We start from the raw sequence: 23,751 nt of genomic DNA, 5'->3' as shown, positions 1-23,751 counted from the left end.
GTTTTTTTTCCTTTGATGGGAACTAAGCCATATGTTTGTATTGAGTCAGCTACTCCAGACTCTGAATCCTCAATCAGATGGTCAGCAGCGTTTAATTGAATTCCCAATATGTGCAAGGCTACCCTGGGTGCTGTCACTCTAGGGAGGTATAACCATCTGGAGGAACTTTTTCAGAGAATCCAGAATATGAGAATATGTCTCTTTGTATCTAAATTAAAATGATACTAAATTTGGCAAAGTAAATAGCTGGCATAAATGCTGTCTTTTGCCTCCCACTCTCCCCCTTTTGTCATTCTCTCAATCTCCAAGGAAAGGCAGCCTCTGTTTTTGCCATGGCTAGGATGGTGTGCTTTTTCCTTGATTTCTTCCCTTCCGAATTATTGGTAATTCATTATCATACATGATTCTGATGTGTGAAATCTTCAAGATCTTTTCACTCTTGGATCCTTTCCTAACTTTAATATATAATCCTATAAAATGACAAGATTTCTTGTCATAATCCCTAGGACTGTGCACCTGCTGGATGTTACCTCCTTGATTATGTTCCATTATATACCCAAAGGAATTTTGGGATATAATTAAGGTCACTAATCAATTGACCCTAAGACATGGAGATGATCTAGATGGACCTCGTATGATCCCATGATTAGAATGTGTACAAGCAGAATGTTTTCCAACTGACCGTAGAAGGGGAAGCCAGAGCTTGAGAACATGAAACGGCTGGATGGCTTTGTTGCTGGCTCTGAGAGGGAGGCTGTGCTGGGAGGGAAGTGCAGGCTCTAGGCATTGAGAGCTACCTCCGGCCAATACCCCACAAAGGAATGGGACTTCAGTCTTAGAGCTGCATAGAGCTGGGTTGTGCCAATAATCCAAATTAGCAAGGGAATGGATCTCCCCAGAGCCTCCAGACAAGAACTGGTCAACGCCTGGGTTTTGCTCTTGTGAGGCCGTAAGCAGAGAGCCCAGCTAAGCCCCCCTGAACTTCTGCCCCGAAAAACGGAGATCGTAAGCTTGTGGCACTTTGTTATGTAGCAGTGGAAAACTAACCCAGCCCAGGTCTCCTGTGTTAAGAGATGAGTTCCATTTCTTGCCCCACTAGTGGTTGCCCCATTTCTTTTCATTGTTACACGGCTAAAATAAATCCTCTACACTGACTGTCTCGATCTACGTGCAGTTTACTCTTTTCTTGATTCTCCTGTGTCTGTTTCTCTATTTTCCAAGAATGACTTTCCAATGAGCTAGTGATGTTTTCCTGACCAAACCCAAGGACTTCTTCATTTTTAACATGTTTGGTGTTTTGTAGTACACTTGATTTTCTTCCTTGACGTCGATAACTTTTTTGCAGTACCACATGATTTTATGTTTTCCCCTCCTTCCTTCCATCTCCTCTGTTATCTTCACAAATCTTGCTGACTAGGATTAGAATTGGATTTAGGAGCTATTGCACAGAACCAGCAGAGGTGAATAAACAGGAGCTTCAAGAAAAAAATTTGGCGAAGTCCAGATTAATTTTCCTGATGTCTTTGTTAGCATAAGGTTTTTCCTAAGGAGCTGGATACGCTTCTTGGCCCTTTATTTGTAGACATTAGATAGAAGTTACATCCGGTCCCTATTACTGCAGTCATGTTTCCCAACAAAGGCCCACACTTGTGTTTGTATGTCACATTGCAAACATAACCATTTATTATCATTTATGCACCTACTGATTTAGGCAGGGTGGTTTAGGCTTGGTGGTGAGGTGGCTCTGCTCCCCATCACAGGTTGTCGAAATAGGGGTTGGCTTTTTGAGTTTCTGTCCTCCTTGGTGAGGTGGTCTAGCCATAGCACAGTCTTCTCATGCCCGCGATGGAGGTGCCGGAGGGCAAGTGGAAATATATCAGAGCTTTTTGAGGCCTGGCTTTGGAGCTGGCCTACACGGTCACCTCTGCCTCATTCTGGAAGCCAGAGAAGGTCACATGACCAAACCAGAAACCAGGGATGGGAGGACATCTGCTACTGTGGACTACATTGTGCACCCCCCCTCCACTCACCCCCAGATGGAAGCCCTAGTCCCCAATGTAATGGTATTTGGAGATGGGGCCTTGGGGAGAGAATTAGGTTTGGAGATCTCAAAGGTGTGCCCTCACAGTGGGCTTAATACCCGTATAAGAGACACTGGAGGGCTGGCTGGCATGAGCTTGCTTGCACTCTCCCTTTCACTACCCCCCCAGTCCCGCTGGCTGAGGGCACAGCAAGGCCGTAGCCATTTGCAAGCTGGGAAGAGAGGTCCTAGGAGGACCTGGCCTCCCGACCTTGGACGTTCAGCCTCTAAAACCGAGAAAATAAATTTCTGTTACTTGAGCCACCCAGCTGGTGGTACTTTGTTGTGGTGGCCCACATCGACGGATGGCCCATAACGCTGTCCCGTTTGGAGCAGGAACTGCCAAGTTGGGCATATCCGATAAAAGTCGTTGATGTTGGGAGAGACAGAGAACCATGTCAAAAGATGCCATCTGTCAAAGGCAATGAGTAGTATAGTTCATGTTCTCTTCTCCCCACTCAGAGTGATGAGTACCTCTGCTTTTTATCATCTTTAAAAAAAAATTCTGCCTATATTGTTATAGTGTATAGTCATGGTAGGTGAGGTTAACATGCCACAGTGAGCAGCCCCAACCATCTCAGGGGCTTAGCGCAGAGTTTCTTTCTCTCTGTTGCAGGTTTTCAGTGGCCCTGGGTTCCTCGTGGCGCCTCCCCGTGGTGTCAGTGGTGTGTCCTGCAGGGGCTCGTCTGTGACGCCTCCCTGCTGCCAGGTGGTTGCCGGGCGGGTGTGCAGGGTGTGCAGGGCCAAGCAGCGGCACCTGGACACCCTGGCCCCGAAGTTAACCTGTTACTAGTCTTATGTACCTGGGAGTAGAGGCGCCTGCCCTGTGTCTTGGTGAACGTGAGTCATGACTTACACCCTCACCCCTTTCTAGGCCTCCGGTTTCTCCTTTCGTGGAGGTGAATGAGACCACTTTTATTCCGCAGTCACAGGAGGCCGGCAGTCATTGCTTTGCCGCCTGGCTGCTCCAGAGGAAGCGCCTCCCACCTGCCCACGTCACCCTGCCGTGTGAGAGATACCTGTGAGGCGTCCTTGTCTTCAATTAGTTTTCTCGGATTATCTACTGTTTCAGCCTCGGTCTGAATTGGTACCTCACTGTTCCTTAGACGTGACAGCCTTAATGTCAGACTGTTTGTATCTTAGCCTCTTGGCTCTTAGCCACGCTGTCCATTCAGACGTTTTCCTGCTTCTGGGCCTTTGCATTGCTCTTTCCTTCGGCATGCTCTTCCCCATTCTGGGCCTGTCTCATTACCCTCTTCTCAGATGGACAAATGTCATCACCCCAGAGTGGATTTACTGCTCTGTCTGGAGTACCCCCTTCTCCCCAGTCACCACAGCATATCACCTTCCTGTCACCTGGTACTGTTAGAAATAATTCTGTGTATTTATTTGTTCATTGTTCTTCCAAGTTAGAATCTAAGCCCTTTGAAGATCGGGACCTTTCCTGTCCTCATTGCTGTTTGCGTAGCACTCAGAACAATGTGTGGCACGTAATAATCCCTCAGTAAAATTTGCTGCTGCTGAATTGCTGCTGGCTTCTTGGCATTTGTTCTCATTACCTTCTTTACCTGGATGCCCCTCCCACCTCATCTCCTTGTAAGCTTGTCTAAACTGTAGGTTCTCCAGGGCCAGCATAAAGGCTGCTCCATGAGGTTCTCACTTACCCATGTCTCCCATTCTTTCCTAGTAAGAATGCATGCTCGAGCTCCTGTGACGGTCTGTAATATCTATCACAAATGCTCATAGATATCCTTCTCAAAGAACTACAGTATTTTTTTCAGATTCATTGTGTTCCTTAGTCTCCCAACAACCCAGTGATAAGCTCCTCAGAGACAAAGAAGCTTGGACAGGCCCTGCAGCTTGTGAGACGCCTTGTCATGCCTGGAAGCTGTAGGTATTGTTTTGAGTCCAGCACCCATGTCTCCAAACCACAAGTGATGTTCAGTTCCTTCCTACGTATTGTTTATACACAAATAAAATCAACTGTGGTCCCTGTTCCAGTAGGAGCAACATCACCTAGTAGGTGTCTTGGTCGTCTTAAAGGGGATACGGACTGAGAGTCACAGCAATACTAAGGAGGTGGCATAGGAGAGCCAGTGACCAGGGGGAAGGGGGCCTGCAGCAACTTCCCAGGGGGCGTGCTTTATATGTCTGGTCTTGAAGGAAGACAGATCAGCCAAGTGGATGGAAAAGATGGAAATTCTGGACCAAGCTGCAAGAATAGACTTATTTGATAAAGGATATTCCCATGGCTAAGAATTTTGTTACTAAAACAGTTGGGCATGAAGTCATAAGTACCTGCATCTGATCGTGGAACATGGAGAAGAAGTGAAGTCTGATGCCTCTGAGAGGGGGAGCAATGGGCTGCTCCCAGACTGAGGACTCCAAGGGATCATGGAAGAGGCGGCCAGCCTGGGGGGAATGGGTCAAGAAGGTACCATCGTGGATGGACAATTTGGGGAAACCATCAGCATTTTGAGGTAAAGGACTGTGGCTTCTTTTTATTTCCTGTCTCTAGCTCCTAGACACATAGTAGGTGCTCAGAAGATGGGTAAATGGAAGATTCATTGCCCTGTTGATTTTATCCATGCACTATCCCCGTGGTTATTATTTTTACTTTTCATTCCCACTGTTTTAATTTTAGTTTTAAGTCCTTGTTATCTTTGATCCAGACTCCCGTAACGATACTGTGATTGCTTCCGTTCTCTCTCTTTTTTTGTGATCTATGGTATAGTATTAACTTTTAGATATACTTTCTAAAGCACAAACCCAGTTATGTCACTGCACTCCTTAAAATCTTCAGCGTGCCCTTATTAACAACCGAATAAAGTTAAAATTCCTTAGTTTTGATTTTCAAGATCATCTGTGACTTGGCCCTAAATACTCATTTGATCTTTTTTCTTCTTTATTTTGTAGGCAAATTGTTACTTTCCCACTTGTGTTACTCATTCATTTAACAAACATTTTCTGGATGTCTACAATGTACCAGATGCACTGCTAGGTACTGGAGAGACAACTGAAAAAGCAAGAGTCTAAGCCCTTATAGGAATTGGAGTCCAGTGGGGGAGAGAGACATCAAATAAGTAATTACATATAACAATTGCATTACAGTTATGAAGGCAAATGTGACTGCCTTTTTTTTTTTTAAATAAATGAAGCCAGCCGTAATGCTACATAGTCTGTGGTGTCTAGTTTTTAAAACCTAACTCAAATGCCCTTTTCTTGGTGATGCCTTTTCTTATGTCAACGAGAAGTAATTCTCCAACTTCTGGCTCCACTTATATGCATTTTCTCATGACTTACCTCACTTGTTGCTTTATATTATTATGTGTCAATATTCTTCCTCTTATAAGCTATTTGAATAATGTGGATTTGAAACACTTTTAAATCATTCTTGAATATTTCATCATATTTCTCAAAGTAAGTTGGATGCATTAAGTAAGTTTATTGTGGATCAATTTCTCAAGTGTTTTTTTTTTTTTAAGATTTTTTATTTATTTATGAGAGAGAGAGAGAGAGAGAGAGAGAGAGAAAGAAACAGGCAGAGGGAGAAGCAGGCTCCATGCAGGGATCCTGACGTGGGACTCAATCCCTGGTCTCCAGGATCATGCCCTGGGCAGAAGGCGGTGCTAAACCACTAAGCCACCGGGGCTGCCCCAAGATTTTTTTTTTTTTTTAAGGAACTATTAAACTTATTTGGGGCAAATCTAGTAATTAGAAAATTTGGATTCCAGTTAAGCTTGGATAAATATTGAATTTTAAATGAATGATTTTTCTGTTCTTTTTTTAAAAAAATTTACTACATTATCTCATTTAATCTCCAAATCAAGTAGATTTGGGAATCTGTTAGTGCAGATTGCTGGAGTATGGGGAAGACAGAAGAACACGATTTAAATATAACATATAAACAGAAAATATTAGTAGTCTTTATTGAGACACTGTTCTTGAGTTTATCAGTTTGGCCAAATTTGTCTGCTAGTTTTTCTCCTTCTACATTTTGATGACCCAAATCTAATTTTACTTTCTATATGGTATCCTGCTGATATTATCATATGGAAGCAGAGAGAACTCATTTATTTAGTGATAACAATAATTGTGCTAACAATCTAGTATGCTTTAAATTGTTTGTAACATTTATGCAATTCTGACTATATACGTTGCACCTTCTCTTTTCTTTTAATTCATGTAATACAAACTATTAGACTCTGGAAAGCATTGTTAGGAGCGTGCCAAGGGGTATTAGTTTCTGCATGGAACGGACTCCTGTAAGGCTGGAACCCACAACTTTGAACTTATTAGCAGTATGTGATTACCATTCATCTAAACTGGCTACACAGATGGGCTAAATACAGTTCACATCTTCATTCTTTTACATAATTCCAGAGTATTTACTTTAAGTGTTGAGTGTCAGATAATTAAAGGATAATTATATTTTAATGTGTGTTTATAAAATCCAAACCTATGAGATTATTTCATGTAAATTTGGTAGGGTAGCAACATAAATGAGAAATTATTATTCTTAAAGCCCTGTTCACGTTCAGTTTCATTTAAATGGTTCGGATACTGTGTACACCAGCTGAAGTTGGTGCTGAAGCAGTCATTAGTTTATTGCTGATCCCTGCACACCTGCATTTCAGCTGTCATGATATTTAATATCATCAAAGGGCAAAGGAGGTCCAGTGGGAATTTTTTTCCTTGCTGCTTTATGTAGGTCATGGCACTTTTGCTGTCTGTACTATTTCTGTGCCATAATAATGATAAACTGGTTTGCAAGATATTTAGACGATTTTTAAAAACTATTTTACTTATTTATTTGAGAGAGAGAGAGAGAACAAGGGGAGGGCGAGGTAGGGAAGAGGGAGAGAATCTTAAGCAGACTCCACCCTGAGGGTGGAATCCAACACTGGGCTTGATCTAATGACCCTGAGATCATGATCTGAGCTGAAACCAAGAGTTGGATGCCCTTAACCAACTGAGCCATCTTGGCGACCCTTAAACTGTTTTTAATGGGGAATAGTGTATAGTGAAGTGAGGTACACAAAACTTGTGTTACAACTCTGTGACTCCCCAGGTCAAGATAGAGAACATTTCCAACACCCAGGAAAGCCACCTTATACCCTTTCCCAGTCAATGAGCAACCCTTGAGAGGTGACTTCTATTGTGACTTCTTTCCTCACATTAGTTTTGACTTAGTTTGTTTTTGAAATTCATATACATGGAATGGAATTCTACTTGTTTTACTCGTTTTATATCATGAGATTCATGCATGGTATTGCAAATAGTGGTAGTACTTTTTAATTGTTGTGTAGTTTTATTGTATAAACATACCACAATTTATACATTCTTTTATTGGTGAACAATTGGGTTGTTTCTAATTTGGGGCTATTATGAATAGTGCTCCCACGAACATTCTTACACATGTGCTTTTGGGGTATGTATGTATGTATGTATACATTTGTGTGTGAACATATATATGCATTTCAGTTGGTTATAAAAGTAGAAATGGAATTTCTGGGTTTCAGAGTGGACATAATTTTAATTTTTCACCCAATGTTGCCAGACTGTTTTCCAGAGAGTTTGTATAAATTTACCCTTTTAACTAGCAATGTAAGAAAGTGTCAGTATTCCACATCTTTGTCAACACTCAAAATTGTCAGCCTTTTGAATTTTATTCGGTGGATGTATTGTGGTATTTCACTGTGTTTTAATTTGCATTCCCTGCTTAATAATGATGTTGAGCACTTTTTCATATGCTTGTTGGCCATTTGGATATTATCTTTATGAAGTGCCTATTATGTCTGTTTCGCTTATTTGTTGCTTAAGCCAAAACCAGTTTATTATTTTTTTTCAATTACAAGGTTGACTTGGAGGTTCCTTTCTTGGTTTTGTCTGGGCCCTCTCATGCTGCTGCAGACAGCTGGGGGAGTTTCTTGGGTTGGAAGGCCCCAAGATGGGTTTTGGCTATCATTCGGGCACTTTGTTTTTTTCCTTGTGACTTCTCATAAGTAAGTAGTAGAGTTTCCTTACAAAGTTGGGTAGTGTTCCAAGAGGGTAAAAGTGGAAGCTGCAAGATCTCTTAAGACCTAGCTTTGGAGGTTGTATAGCATCACTTCCACCATATTATGTTGATCAATGTGAGTTATGACCGGCCCGGATTCCAGGGATGGGGAAATGGACTCTACCTCTTAACTGGAGGAGCAGCCATGCCGCATTGCAAAGAGGCATGCATACCAGAATAGGAATAATTTGTAGCTGTATTTTACCACTTTCCCACAAAGTATTTTGATTATTTTTTATTGGGTTGTTTTATTGATTTTTTTTTTAGGAGTGCTTTATGTATTCTGGATACTAGTTCTTTGACAGATCTGTGCACTGTGAGTATCTTCTACCTATTTATAGTTTGGTTTTCTGTTTATTTTTATTTTTTTTAATAATGCAGGGCTTGAACTCATGACCCTGAGGTCAAGACCTGAGCTAAGATCCAGTCAGAAGCTCAACCGACTGAGCCATCCAAGCATCCCAGTTTTCTTTTTTTTTTTTAATGATTTATTTATTTATTTATTAATGACAGTGAGAGATAGAGAGAGAGAGAGGCAGAGGGAGAAGTAGGCTCCATGCAGGGAGCCTGACGTGGGACTTGATCTGGGGTTTCCAGGATCACACCTGGGCTGAAGGTGGCGCTAAACCTCCGGGCCACCGGGGCTGTCCAGTTTTCTGTTTTTTAATAATGTCTCTTGATGTCTACAAGTTTTTAATTTTAATAAAATCCAATCTGTCAGTCTTTTCTTTGATGGTAGTTTTTTTAGTGTCTGGTTGTGTTGGAGCTTTAAATTCATTTTAAATAATAGGCCTTCTAGGACAAAAAAAATATTATCTATAAAGCCATTTTTTTTCTCTCTCTCTCTCTCTCTTTTTTAAAGATTGTATTTATTTATTCATGAGAGACACTCAGAGAGAGACAGACAGAGACAGAGACACAGGCAGAGGGAGAAGCAGGCTTCATGCAGGGAGCCTGAGACTCCAGGATCATGCCCTGGGCCGAAGGCAGGCGCTAAACCTCTGAGCCACCCAGGGATCCCCTACTCTCTTTCTTCCACTTATTTATTCATTTAGCAAACCATTGTAGGGTATTCATCAGGAAGTTAAGTACTCTTAAAATGTGTAATTAAAGGAAAGTTCAGAGTTTGTATATTTGTTATGTCATGACTGTTAGTGAAAGTATGTTTGGAGCAAATATTTTTAGTTGATTACCTTATCTGAGAGGTAAACTTGGTTTAAACAGTAGATCTCAAAACAGATTTTATTATTTTTTTATGTTTTTTAACAAATTTTATTTTTTATTTTTATTTTATTTATTTTTAAAAATATTTTATTCATTTATTCATGAGAGACACACAAAGGAGGGGGGAGGCACAAAGACACAGAGGGAGAAGCAGGCTCCATGCAGGAGCCTGACGTGGGACTCTATCCCGGGTCTCCAGGATCAGGCCCTGAGGTGAAGGTGGCGCTAAACTGCTGAGCCACCCAGGCTGCCCTATTTTTATTATTTTTGCCCTCTCATCCCATTTATTAAAGAAACAGTAAGAAAAGATACAATGCAGGAAAAACACCAACCATCCTTTCACGTTAGGCTGAACGAAGCACAGTGATTTCTCCCCTTAATCCCCCCACCCCCACCCTAATTCCCATATTCCCATCCATGTCAGTTTAAATTTTGAGGTTCTCTGATCGAGAGTACTAGTGGAGAGGGAGTTAGATGAGTGGTGGAGCCTTGATTCTGGCCTCCTCTAAGTCCCAGGAAAAGGAAGTTGCAGGCCCAGTCAGTCAAGCAGAACGTGTATCTGGTGGGTTTCTGAAGTGGTTGCCCACCTCTCTGTTCTGTGTTCAAGCCCCCAGGAAAAGGTATGGCAGTAGAGGATGACCAGGTCCAAGCTGCCCAGGTCAGAGCTGCTGAAGCATGGTCGGTTCACCAACATTTCTACAGAGCAGTGAGCTGATTCTCCAGTGGTGAGCAGGGGACTACATACGAATTGGGACCTGCAGGCCAATGTATCCCTGAGGAAAAGTCCACACGAACAATTCAGGAAACTAGTAAGAAACAAGAGGCAGAAAGCTGTGGGACAAAAGCACAGCAGGCTTCTGGAGGGCTGGAGATCTTTAATCTCAAAGTCAGGATCATTCCCACCTGCTGTAGTCCATCTCCTACAAATAACATTTCACTTTCAGTCAAGAAAGAAGCAGAGGAAAACAATGGCTCATCTGAACTTGAGCCCCAGCTAGGTAATTCAGACTGTAGCTCCACATCTACCCTTTTACTTAAAACACAGCCCCACCTAGAACCATGGTGCTTGAAAACCAAAGTGGTCCTGGAAAGAAAAATGTGTTTAAGGGGGTAACATTCTATTTGGATACATTGTAGCCATTGGACCACCTGGTCTGGGGAAAGCAGCTGGGGAGCTTCCCACTCTAGGAAATGGGACCAAAGTCTTGGTTACGGGGCCATTCGTCCTTGGAAATGAAGCTGGGTTTAGACCCAGGGTTCCACTTGGCCTTGCAAAAGGAGCTGGGTTGATACCCATGGGGCCTGCTGGAGAAGAGCTCAGGGCCCAGGAGCTGACCTAGGGGAAGTAACCTGACCAGGGCCTAATGGGCCAGTAGACCTTGGGAAGGCAGCAGGACTTGGACCCTACAAGCCACTAGCCCTTGGGAAGTTAGCTGGGTTGCAGCCTAATGGCCCAGAGGTTCTTGGGAAAATTGCTGGACTTGAGCCCTGGAGGCTAGCAGACCTCTGGAAAGTAGCTGCATTTGAAGCCAATGTGCCAGAATACTGAGAGAAGGCAGCTGGATTGAGCCCTCCTGAACCTGTTCCCCTTGGAAAGGAATTAGCATTGAAAAAAAGAGCTGAATTAGGGCCTATGGGGCTGGGATCCCTGGACATGGGAGATGGATTTGGCCCTGGAAGGCCAATTCCTTGAGAGCCAGGACCTAAGCTTGGGCCTATGGGGCCAGGTACTCTTGCCATAGAGGATGGGCTTGTGCCCATGTTTCCAGAAGCCTGTGAGAAAGCAGCTGAATTTGCTTCAAAAGACATGCTGCTCTTAGAATAGGGGCAAGATCTAGGCCTTGAGGTCCAGCCATTCTTAAGACCAGATCCTGTGCCTAGAAGGCCACCCACTCTGGTGTCCACATTAGGGCCTGGTCCCAGGCCGCCTGCCCTTGGGTTGTGCCCAAGGCCTGGGCCTGGAAACATACCTGACCTCAGGGCAGGGTTTGTACCAACGGGAAGCCTGATCTCAGATTGGGACTTGGTCTTGGTCCCAGGCCAACTGGTCTAGGATTAGGAGGACCATTACCAGAAGTCAAGAAGATACCTGTTCTCAGGTTGGGCCCAGAACCAGGGCTCATAGGGCCACCACTTCTGAGGTCAGGACCCATTCCCAGGAAACCACCTGCTTTTGGGTTGGACATAGGACCTGGCCCTGGGAGACCCCCTAACCTGGGGTTAGACAGAGATCCTGGGCCTGGAAGAGCCCCTGCCCTAGGGTTCAGAGATGGCCCTGGGCCTGGGCCCAAGAGGCCACCAGGCCTTGGGAAAGAAACTACACCAGCGCCAGTGGGATTCATCCCTCTTGGAAAAGAAGCCATGCTTAGGTCACGAGCACCAGCAGGGAGAGGTGCTGGATTTGAAGCCAATGAGCCTGATGAAGATGGAAAAGGTGATGGGTTCCTTGGAAATGGGGCCAGATTTCCACCGAGAGAACCAGTTGCCATAAGAAAGGGATCAGAATTCATGCCCAGTGGGTGGCCTGTGTTTAAAACAGGACCCCTCGCTGTGGTCCCAGGGAACCAACCGGCGAGTTGTCCGAGCTGTCCTCGAGGTGGCAACTGAGTATGAGTCCAAGGAGTTGGCCGCTCTCGAGGGAAAATCCAAGGTTTGTTCATACTTTCATGGGGATGTTGGTGATAATGGGCTTGGGGCAAGTTTTGAAAAGGATCTTGTTTTGGTAAGTGCTGTCACCAGGTACTGGGTGCAGCCAAGCTCATCACAGTCCTGCTCCTCAGGAGTGTGTTTGACAAGGACAGCAAAATATTTCTCCAGATGGATGATTTTTCCATACAGGATATGATGTCCCATGATCAACACAGGGATTCCCTGGAAATAGTTTGCACCATGAGTTTTCCGTCTTTAAAAAGCAACTGAAAGCTGCAATGGCAGCTGCCGAACGACAACCGAACCTCCTACCGCTGTCGGCGATGCCGCTCAAAACAAATTTTAATCTGAGATACTTCCTTTGGACAGGCATAGAACTAGACTTATAACAAAATCCTGTGCCTTAGGGAGCCAGGCATTAGCTATTCTTTGAATTTTAGGTAGTCTTTAAATTTTAATGTTTAATCCTTTTAAAATAAACTTTCCTGTATTAATTCTGTGCCAGTTATCTCACCAAAATTCATCCTTAAGAGAGGTCTTCCCTTCCCCATTCTCTTATATGCAGTATATTGTTCGTACCTACCTTTATTACTAATTTATTCTATTGTGTTTCGTTTGCTATTAGGATTTTTCTACCCCATGATATTATTCATTTAATACTTAGGAAAACTGTATGAATGCTTATCCATATGCACTGGGTATTGGCATCAGTTGGCCAATAAGATGGATGCGATTCCTGTCTGTAGAGGATGTAGAACAGGAAAACTAAAGAATGTTATAGGAATGCTTAGCAGAGGCCCCTACCCTATACTTGGCATTAAAAGGGAATATTTTTAGGAGGAAGTTGCATTTCAGCTAAGGCCACTCACTAGTTAACAGCAAGGTAAACGGACTGGATCATGTAAATAATAGAAAAGGAACTTGATTTTATTATAAGAATAATGAGAAGCAAAAAAAAAAAAAAAAGAATAATGAGAAGCTACTGAAAGGGAGTGACATCAACATTATTATTTTGCTTACTACCGTACGAGACCTTATGTAAAACTTAGAAGTTTAAAACGACTACTTTATGTTGCTCATGGTTTTGTAGGTCAGTAGTTTGTTACTGGGCAGTAGTGTGCTTGCTAGACATTCCTCATTAAGACTCTGTCACTTGCAGTCACATGTCACAGGGGCTCAGAGCTGTGTAGGTTCCAGCAGCCTGGACATCTGATCGGGCTCACTCACATGGCTGGTAGGTGATGCTGCCTGTTGGGGCCTTCAGCTTTGTTGCTGACTGGACTACCTATATGTGGCCTCTCCAGCGTGGTGGTTTTGGGGTAATCAGACTTTTTACACAGCAGCAGGCTTTGCTTGGAGCAAGTGTCTCAAGAGAATCAAGCAAAAACTTTGTGGGCTTTTCTGACCAAGACTTGGAAGTTAATAATCATGTCATTTCTGCTGTGTTTTAGTTTTACAAGCTTGTCGCTAAAACTGGGCTGGATTCAAGGGGAGTGGACACAGACCGACCACACCTCTTGGTGGGAGAAGTGTCAAAAAAAAAAAAAAAAAAAAAAAAGGAGCGTTTAAAACATGCAGACGGGGATCCCTGGGTGGCGCAGCGGTTTGGCGCCTGCCTTTGGCCCAGGGCGCGATCCTGGAGACCCAGGATCGAATCCCATGTTGGGCTCCCGGTGCATGGAGCCTGCTTCTCCCTCTGCCTTTGTCTCTGCCTTGTCTCTGCCTCTCTCTATATATATGACTATCATAAATAAATAATAAAAAAAATTAAAAAAAAACATGCAGACGTCTTTTAAAACCACCACAGTCTTTCTTTTGGTCACAAATTATTTACAATTCTCTCAAATGCAAAATCCATTCTCTCCAAAGTCCTCTTCCATCCTGAAGGTTTATTTGTTCTGGCATGAGCTCAAGATCCATTCATCTAAATCAACTCTGTATGTATATGAGGCCCCTGATATGCAGTTCCTTTGATATGGTTTCTCTTGACATGAAGATCTGTGAACTAAAAAGATGTTTTCTGCTCCCCACCTAGCCACTCTGCATTGGTGATTCAGGGATAGGATAACCACAGTAGACACCCCTTTCTAAAATGAAAGAAATGAGAGCTACATAGCATTCACGAGACAATTGCAGTTTTGAAATCCAGCTGGACAGATGTTGCCCGTGTGTTGATTAGGGTTCAGTACTGCTCATTAGGAATTGTTTTCCATTGCTCTTGGTCCTGCCATTTGGGTTCTTGATTCTTCCTTCTGAATCGTGCTTTCCTAAGCAAATGCTTAGGAAATGGTGTATGTCTGCAGTTGGGTGCTTCCTAGGCCTGCTTCCTACTTGTAGAAGTTTGGGTGCCCAAAGGCTTCTTTTCTTTTTGTACTTATACCATCTATTTAAGTTAAAGCTGGGAATGCTTTGTTAATACAGTTCCCTCGAACATTTACTTTTTGCTCTTCTGGTGGATTTTATGTACTCCATTAGGTAAAAGTCGCAGCAATAAACGTCTTTAAGCCAGGCCTGTCTTTACCTTGGATTACTTGTGAGGCTGCTGAGGCACCTGGCCAATGCTACATGTTTTAGAGTTTTGTTATATCACTGCATATACTAAAGTTTTGTTCTGGTTGCTATTGGTGCCTACCTACCCAATTACCCGAAACTTAATTATTCAAAATAACATTCCGTTTTGCTCACAATGTTGTGGTCAGGTAGTTGCAGGCAGATGTTGGCTGTGGTCATCTGAAGGCTTAGCTGGATGAGTTGAAGATGGCTCAGTCAAACGGCCGGTGGATGCTCACCTGAATAGTGCTTACATGTGGTCTCTCCAGTGAGGCAGTGTCAGAGTACCTGGAATTCTTACGTGGCCCCTGAGTGACTGTCTCAAGAGATTCAGATGGAAGCAGAATGGCTTTTTCTGACCTCGCCTCAGAAATCATCCAGTATCACCTCTGCTGCATTCTCATGGTTACAGGCAACTTACTAAGGCCGACCCAGATTCAAGGGGAGGGCACATAGATCCCGCCTCTCAGGGGGAGGAATTTCAAAGAATATGCAGACAGGTTTTAAAAAATGTTAACCCCACGATTACCATAATCATAGGACACATTTCTTGAATGACAATAATGTATCAGATATTTTGATGAGTACTTTACATGAATTCTCTTATTTACTTTTTATCACAACTTAATGATTTTTTCAAAAACTCGTTTTTGGAAAAGGAAATAGAAGCTGGAGAGGTTAAGTAACCTGCCCAGGGTCACACAGCTAATAAATAATAGAATCTAGATCCGTATTAAGTTCTCCATGACCCAAGAGTCCATAGGCTTCCCCATTGCTAAATTGGCAGCTTATTATAAGCAGAACAGAATTGTGTTTTAGGTAGCTCATTCCTGGAAGCAGGGAGACAAGTGAGGAAGCTGTTACTACCATCACGTGCTCATTTTATCTGTTTTTACACAAGGTAAGCAATAGAAGGAGTGGAAAAAAGTAGGAGAGGGAAGGGTATGTATTATTAAATATTGGCAGGAAAAATACAGTTATTTTTAGGTCAGATAGGATTTCTGTGGGTGTAAAGATTTTCAGTATCTATTTGTTGTTGGTTAAAATTACTGACCATCTTTATCCTTCTTCATTTCTCGTCTGCCATAATGTCTTCGTCTTCGCTTGTTTGTTCAGGGAGGCCCGTAGATCCCTAGGTCTGCTGTATAGCTGGTATATGATCTTGGCAATTTCATGGTAGAATAAAAGTTGTTCAGTTTTCTTCTCTACCAAAGGTAGACTTTTCAGCTATTTATTAGACTTGGAGAAAAATTTGAGGTGTGGGGTCCCTTGAGAGTTCCTTTTAGGAATTGACAAACTATGGTTTGAGGTCCAAATCTAGCCTGTATATTGCTTTTTTTGTAGATAAAGTTTTACTGGAACACAGCCATACCCATTCATTTACACGTTCTCTAAGACTCTTTTCATGCCATAGTGTTGGATAGCTCTAGCAGAGACTGTGTGGCTCCCTGAAGCCTAAAATATTCACTCTCTGGCACTTTATAGAGAAAGTTTGTAGACCCCTGTTGTGTATAATGTAAGACCTATTTAGGTCATTCTGTTGGATATGTGAGATGCTCGGTGCAGGTCAGGGCACAGTTGTGAGACAGAATGGCCTCGCTTGTAATTATGTATCTTAGTAGCAGAGATACTAAGATACAGAATGTTGATTAATAGTTGATTACTGTTCATTAATAGTTGATTAACCAATATTGACTAATTCAATATTGATTAACTATCGATTAAATCAACGATTGGTGCTTATCACAGATCTAAAAAAGCAGAAGTCCAGAGGCTTCTGGAAAGGATTCCAACAAATACGGTAGAACCATCAATTTAGGCTGAGGCCCTTGTTTCGTACTGTGGTTTGAATTTTTCAGTTTGTTTTACTAGGTTACTATTTTATACGTAGACCTGTATGTGACTCCTGCCCCTCACTAAGGTGAGAATAGCTGTCTATAAGTTATTCTTCCTTTACCCTGCCCATTTTAAATTTTTTATTTTAGAAAGCTTTCGAAATATTTTTTGTTTCGGTTTGCTTCTGACTTCTCTATGCTGCATTTTTACATTGTCACATTTAAATGCTTCCCTGTATCTGGGAGATATATTCATTTACATTATTGTGCATTTGATTTCTTCTCATGCCCTATTTAGGATGTTGTTGTTTAAGCCGTGGGACTGACCTAGATGTTTGCAGGCAGGGCATTCAGAGAGAGATACCTCGAGGCCCAGGGGGAGCGTGCAGATCAAGTTATGCTTTCCATGCTCATCTCTGGTTGTGCCTTCAAGCTTTACTTAGACCAAATGTATATTCTTTCCAATTAATGTTGCTTTTATTTTCTGCCATTTGGAAATGTGATTGTGCATTTAACTAATATTATAGGAATGGTTTTCTCAGACAACCAAGAATATTTTACCTACCTAAAGTGTAATGAAAGTATTTCTTAACTGTTAATGATTTGCAAAAAGCCTTTGTGTGTGTATGTAATTAGAAGAGATTAAATAACTTTCTCAAATATGCAGTAAAAGTTAATTTTATTAGCTGCCCATTTGGAAATAGGTTATTGATTCACTTTTGCTATACAGAGAAAAATGAAATGACATAATGTAGTGAATCTCCTTTTGCAAAGGAAAAAACTACATTATTCTAAGCATATATTTTGTCACACATTTTGTGTTTTACTTAACTGACTTTACTCTTTAAAAAGTGAGAGTTAAATAAGTACAGTTAACAGTTGAGTACTTTTCCTCCTCTCACTACTGAATAATAAAAAAAATAAATCTTGGTAATTGTTTTTAGTTATGCTTATTATCCTGATGAAATTGTACTAATATATCACTTCCACTGTTTGTGAAAATATTTGTGTTGCAATGAGCCTGCAGTGATGGGACTTCTGAAAAAGTGATGGTAAGAACTCTGGCTCATTTGTGATGAATGCATGTCCCAAACTGGGTCCCATTGCGTTTAAGAAAAGGTAGTTGAAACAAAAGAGAGGTAAATATGTGAGGAGATGGATCTGTAGTAAGTTTGGCTGTGGAAATCCTTTTACTATGTATGCGTGTGTCGCATCATGGCATTGCGTGTGCTTCAAATATCGTGCCATTGTATTCGTCAGTTATACCTCAATAAAAGAAAAATACAAGCAAAGATGGCTTTTAGACAAGAAGGAAAATAGCTGTGTTTTACTAGGAGGTATATATTTTTACTTTCTTTGGGTAAGTGGGAATCCGAGTTTTCTTCTGTACCTAACCAGCCACTGTGGTGTCCCCCAACCCTTCAGGTTTTCCATTCATTCATGATCAACAGGCCTGGTGGCTCCTTCTGAACATTTAGTCAGGAAGTGGAAGCTGCTTGCTCTCTGAGAAGAGCCACTGATCTTTGTTTTTTGGACGGTTCATCAGGTAACCAGCCTGCTCCTTCTGGCAGTATTGGCGACAAATTGGAGCTTGCTTTTTACATAAGAGTGTGACTGTGTAACTGACTCTGCTTTACTCGTGTGTGTAGGCTGGGGGCTTCCTATTATATCAGGGGTGATGTGATGTTTAGGATACTTGAATTTACCTCATAAGATTCGTGAGCAATTTAGGGATGCCTGGGGGGCTCTGTGGTGGAGCGTCTGCCTTTGGCTCAGGGCATGATCCCAGGGTGCTGGGATTGAGTCCTGCATGGGGCTCCCTGCAGGGAGCCTGCTTCTCCCTCTGCCTGTGCCTCTGCCTCTCTCTCTCTGTGTCTCTCATGAATAAATAAATAAAATCTTAAAAAAGATGTGAGCAATTTGAATAAGAATGAAGATGTTTTTGTGTACCTCTTGCTATGTAACAGTATCACCATAAACTTAGTCTTAACGTGTTTTTGGTTTCTGTAGGCCCTCTGCTAAAGATCTCACAAAACTTGAATCGCGGTGTTTGCCAAGACAATAGTTCTCAACTGAGGCTGGACTGGGAAACGGTTACTTAGATTGTTGGCAGATGGTGGTTCCTTGCTATTATTGTAGGACTGGAGGCTTCAGCATCCTGCTGGCTGACACCTCCTGTCATTCCAGCTCATGTGACATTCTGACCATGGCCATTTGCTTCCTCAAAGCCCGCAAAGGAGAGAGTCAGGATGGGTGCTACAATATTATGTAATATAATTACATGCTCAAGTACAATAATTATGGACATTTCCTGTCACCTTTACCAAATTCTTTTGGTTACAAACATATCACAGGTCCTGCCCACACTCAAGGGGAGAAGGGTCATGTAAGGACTAGGAACTAGGAGTTGGGGACCATGGGGATCACCTACAAGAATCTGTCTGCTACAGAAGGGAAAGGAAAATTAGGTTGATCCTACCACCCTCAGAATTTTCTTTTCACTTATAAATAACTTGAGGTTAGGATTCATGTTTGACTCATCCTGTAATTTTCCCCCTGCACTGTCACCTACCTAGTAGAACAGTGTCTTACACTTAGTGGGGACTCATTTGGTATTTGTTGGCTTAATTACCTGTTTATGCTATAAAACTGCTACTCAAAAAAGCTGACTCTTGTATGTGGCCTGACAGTCTGTTTGCAAATTTGAAAGCCATTGTTTATAAGCCAAGACTATTAAAATTTTAATTATGCTAGCAGTGTTTATTTTACCATCAAATAGTGATTTTTAATGAATACTCCTTTACCTAGAAGAAGACATACCAGTGCTCTGTTTAAAATTGGAGAATATGGGGGCATCTAACTGGCTCAGTTGGTGGAACATGCAACTCTTGATCTCAGGGTTGTGAGTTCAGGGCTCACATTGGATGTAGAGTTTAGCTAAAAAAAATTAAATAAAACAAGATTGAAGAATGCAGATCACCTTGTTAAATCAGTATAGCAGTGGAAATAGCTGAAGAAGATCTCAAACCTTGTGCCGTGTTGTTCTGAGAGACTAAGTGTTATATAAGGTAGCCTTCTTTTCATGGTGTTCTGCTTGTCTAACAGCCTATTTGTCATCTAAATCAGCAGGCAAAAGTTACCAAACTTTTTCATGTTTGTCTATGAGAAAAATATAAGCTGCTACATCATAGAAGTGAGTATTTCTGAAACTTAGGCTCCAAAAGAGTCATAATCAGCATTGCAAAAATATTAATTATGTGTATACTTAATCTTCCATATGGCTCTAGAGCTGACATTTTGCAAATTTGCATTTCTTTCTTGGATAGATAAGATGGGGTCTAGAGAACCATAGAACACCTAAAATTGCTTTTGTGTCATGAACTAACACAAGGCAAAACAAAAACAAAAACAAAAAACAAAAAACGGCCAGTAATAGAAGGGAAAAATATACAACAAAGACTTCAGGTCTTTGTGGAGTAAGAGGAGGTCCTTATTAATCTAACAGTAATGGAGAAACCAGCCAGGAATTACCATATTCAGAAGTAAGAATGGTTCCTATTGACTGAAAGGCTGTGAGAGAGGGGCAGATATCCGCAGTTAGTAAAATAGGCCATGCAAGAAGTGACTACCATTGGTAGTCGAAGGATAGACAGTCACCAAATGTAGGAAGATTCTCTGCTGCAGTTGTTCATTGTGTATATACATTTTATGAGCAGCAGCATCTTTGGGAACAGAGAAATAACAGGGGAAAACTATGGAGCTGGACTTTGGTACAGCCCTAGAGAATTGTAACTCTCATCTTCTGTTATCATCCATGCTGGGCGGACTTCTAAGATGTTCGCAAAGATTCTACTCTGATGTACATGCGCTGCACAATCCTCTTCTCTTGGGCAGCTCCTGGATGTCTTCTTTGTGTGCTTGCACAACAACAGGTGTGTGAATATGATGCATTATCACACCCTTGACGCAAGTACAACCCAATCGAAGGGGATAGTGTTACGGTCTGAGGATGGGAGGCAGTCTTAGCAATCCTGCAAGGAACCAAGCTCTGCCCACAACCGGCGATTCTAGAGGAGGACCCCACTCATTAGGTGAAACCCTAGCCCTGGCAGATACTTTGCTTTCAGCCCTAAGGAGTCCCTGAGCAAAGGGCCGATGTGACATGGACTCCTGATCACAGAAACCATAAGATGATAAATTCATGTTTGATTTAAGGCTCTGCTCACGTGGTAATTTGTCATGCAGCCATCGAAAAAGAATATGGCACCTTAAAGGTGCCTTGAACGTTTACACAAATACTTTCCTGAACGTGATCCATCCTTTCCCACCTGTGTGTTTCCTCTGTTCAGGTGGTCTCTTCCCTGGGATGATTTCTGTTACATATCTGCTCTTTCCATCATTTAAGGCCCATCTCGTGTACCATCTCCTGATTGGCAGTTTCTCTGTTTTTGTAGATGAATCCATCTCTAATCCAGTTGTGTGTTTTGTATCTATCTTTTCCATGTAACTTACACATTTTACTTTCATAGAAGTTATTTGTATTCATGGTTCATGTCTTTTATTTTAAATGTGTTTATTGAATTAAATTGGAAATATAGCCAAATATTCCATAAATTAAAAGAATATAGAATGAAAAGTTAGTGTCCTTAGCCCAGTTCACTGGTCCCCCCCCAGTCCTTTAGGCCAGAGGCCACCATTCTTTCAGTTTTCCATGTATCCTCTGTAAAGATTCTATACATAGGTAAGTATATATGTTTATGCTCTGCACCTCCTTTATATACACATTCTCTTCTTGTGAGATGTGTGAAGAATCCATGTTTTTTCCTTCTTATATTAATCTTCTGAGATAACTAAGTGTTTAAGACTTACTGAATTTAATCTTTTCTTCCAAACCTTTCATTGATGTTACTTATATTAACTCTAATCTCATTTTGACAGACTCTGATTAAAATGCTTTCCTTAGTAGAGAGACTCAAAACCCTTCTGAACATCTCATTGTTTAGATTGAATGCTGTATACCACAAAAATGCCAACGGCTCATAATTGTAAAACGTGTTTACTGGATTAGAACCATTTGGACAAATACTTTTGAATTGGATATTAGTATTAGCAGGTGCTAATCTTTCTATCTTCTCTGATAATCCCCCCAGCTACTTTCCTAGCAGAATGGTTATTGTGTGAGAGATCTTAATGAGGATAGGATTGGGAATTTGTGAAAATATAGTTCTTTGAACTGAACTTGAGATATTATATTTATTACTTGTTCTCAGGGTGCTGTTGGAAAAATGAAGCTCATAACATTTCCCGAAATTCTATAAAATGAAAATGTGGAATAATACCTAACCCTTCTGATCTATGCATGTGATCTGGGACTTTGTATTTTGTTAAAGGTTTTAGTAACTAATTTGTCTCTCAATATCTCCTTATTTCAGTTGCCTTATTAAAAATACCAGCTACTTTGAAGCTTGTTTTTCCTCTCTTACCTATTCTCAGATTATCTGCTTATCTCTCCTATTGGTGAAATTAGAATGAGTGAAAAAGAAATGACTTGGAACTATGATCCTGAGCTGGTACAAACCCTTTGTGACTAAGTTCTTACCAAATTTATTTGTGAAGTGCATATGTGTGTTTGCTTCTCTGTCTTTTATGTTCTCTTTATTCGCAGTTGTGCTGCTTAGCACATCATTCAGGAAAATATATAGGGATTGAGATTAGAGAAATCAGCCATTAAAACCATTGTTAGCAAGTTTATAAAAACAGTAAATGGTTATAGACTTTTAAGTTAACTGAATTTGAGTACTGAAGGTTGTGTGTTTATTTGAATTTTAGTTATCCAAGCCACCATCTTTCCAATTTCACAGAATAACATTGATCTTGTTGAAGAGGAAGCTCAGGGCCAGTTTATTTTTCATATGGCCTGATGTATTAATAACTGCTTTTATTTTATTTTATTTTATTTATTTATTTTTAAGATTTTATTTATTCATGAGAGACACAGAGAGAAAGGGGCAGAGACACAGGCAGAGGGAGAAGCAGGCTCCACGCAGGGAGCCCAACGCGGGACTCGATCTTGGGTCTCCAGGATCAGGCTAAGGGAGCCTGAAGGCAGCGCTAAACCGCTGAAGGCAGCGCTAAACCGCTGAGCCACCAGGGCTGCCCTAATAACTGCTTTTAAATGCTTTCTCTGTAACAGGGATTCTAGGATGTATAAGGGGATAATAAAGTTTATCTTTTATCCAACTGAGAAGAAAATGTTAAATTTGTGAAGTACTAAGAAGATATTTATTTATTGATGTCCTCATTTCATAAATATGTGTGATTTTCCTGAGAAATTCAGAGATTGTGGAATATTTATAGAATTTTTTTTTTTTACTATCATATTACTTTTTTGTAGTATTTTTAATGGGACCTCATACTGTTCACCACGGAACGTGGAACTCCTTGTGTTTTCTGATTGTGCTTTCTGATTTGGTAAGTTCCTTATACATAAAAGCAAAGAGAGATCCTTTTTGGGTAAAATTTGCATTTCAGGTAGTCTCAATGTTAATGATGTTTTTAGGGCAAATAGTGAACACATTTCATTTTTTGAAAAATATCAATTCATGGAAAACAGATGATATAAAATAGCTGAATTTAGTTTGGTTGTGTTTAGTTCAATTACATAAATTTCCATAATGATTTGCACACAGTAGGGGTTTGCTGCTTCTGCTCTGGTTGCAGTTGACTGACACCTAGTTCAAACTAGCTTTAGCCAAAAGGCTATTGACTGCTGTCACCGAGACACAGAGGAGTCAATGGGACAGGGGAGTTGGGTCTTATCAGTAGGGTTCTTTTTTTCAGCTGTCGCCTCTGCTTCAGTGCAGTTGCTTCATGCTCTTAGCATTCTGTATTCTAATTGTAATCCAAGTCTGATTCCTCCACATGGCTGCTAGCAGAAAAGGACTTCAATCAACTCTCTTCAGTTTTTAAATTAACAAAAACACAGAGCTCACATGTTGTAAGGCCTCAGATTGGCTTGGATCAGATGTTCCTCTCCTCACAGCCAAACAACTGTGGTTTCAAAAAGAACCAGCTCTTTTCAAAAAGATGCCAGCTCATGTTCTAACTACATAATTACAGAGAGATGGGGTAGGAATATTTTTTTCAGAAGGTTGTGGGATAGCTGGGATGGAGAGGAGGAAAAGAAGACAATGAATGTAATATCTTTCAAAACGGGGAAGAAAGGTCTGGAGCATTTTATTGCTCTACACGGGAATGTTTTAATGGGGAGTTGGGCGATAGGAGATTATTTGGGGTATTATCCAGTGAAACTGAACCAATGAACACACGCACACACACACACACACACACACACT

The 23,751-nt window shown here is 41.4% G+C and overlaps 1 protein-coding gene and 1 pseudogene across 26 annotated transcripts in view; one reads left to right on the top strand and one right to left on the bottom strand.

The window, feature by feature from the left end:
* ANKS1B (ankyrin repeat and sterile alpha motif domain containing 1B) overlaps nt 1-23,751 on the top strand; it is a 1,023,959-nt gene that overhangs the window by 26,094 nt on the left and 974,114 nt on the right. The window lies entirely within an intron of this gene.
* Nucleotides 9,966-12,022, bottom strand: LOC140594341 (decreased expression in renal and prostate cancer protein pseudogene; annotated as a pseudogene).

The sequence above is a fragment of the Vulpes vulpes genome, chromosome 10 (genome assembly GCF_048418805.1).
Source record: "Vulpes vulpes isolate BD-2025 chromosome 10, VulVul3, whole genome shotgun sequence".
In the NCBI taxonomy this organism is placed as follows: domain Eukaryota; kingdom Metazoa; phylum Chordata; class Mammalia; order Carnivora; family Canidae; genus Vulpes; species Vulpes vulpes.
This window is presented reverse-complemented; position numbering and strand designations above follow the sequence as displayed.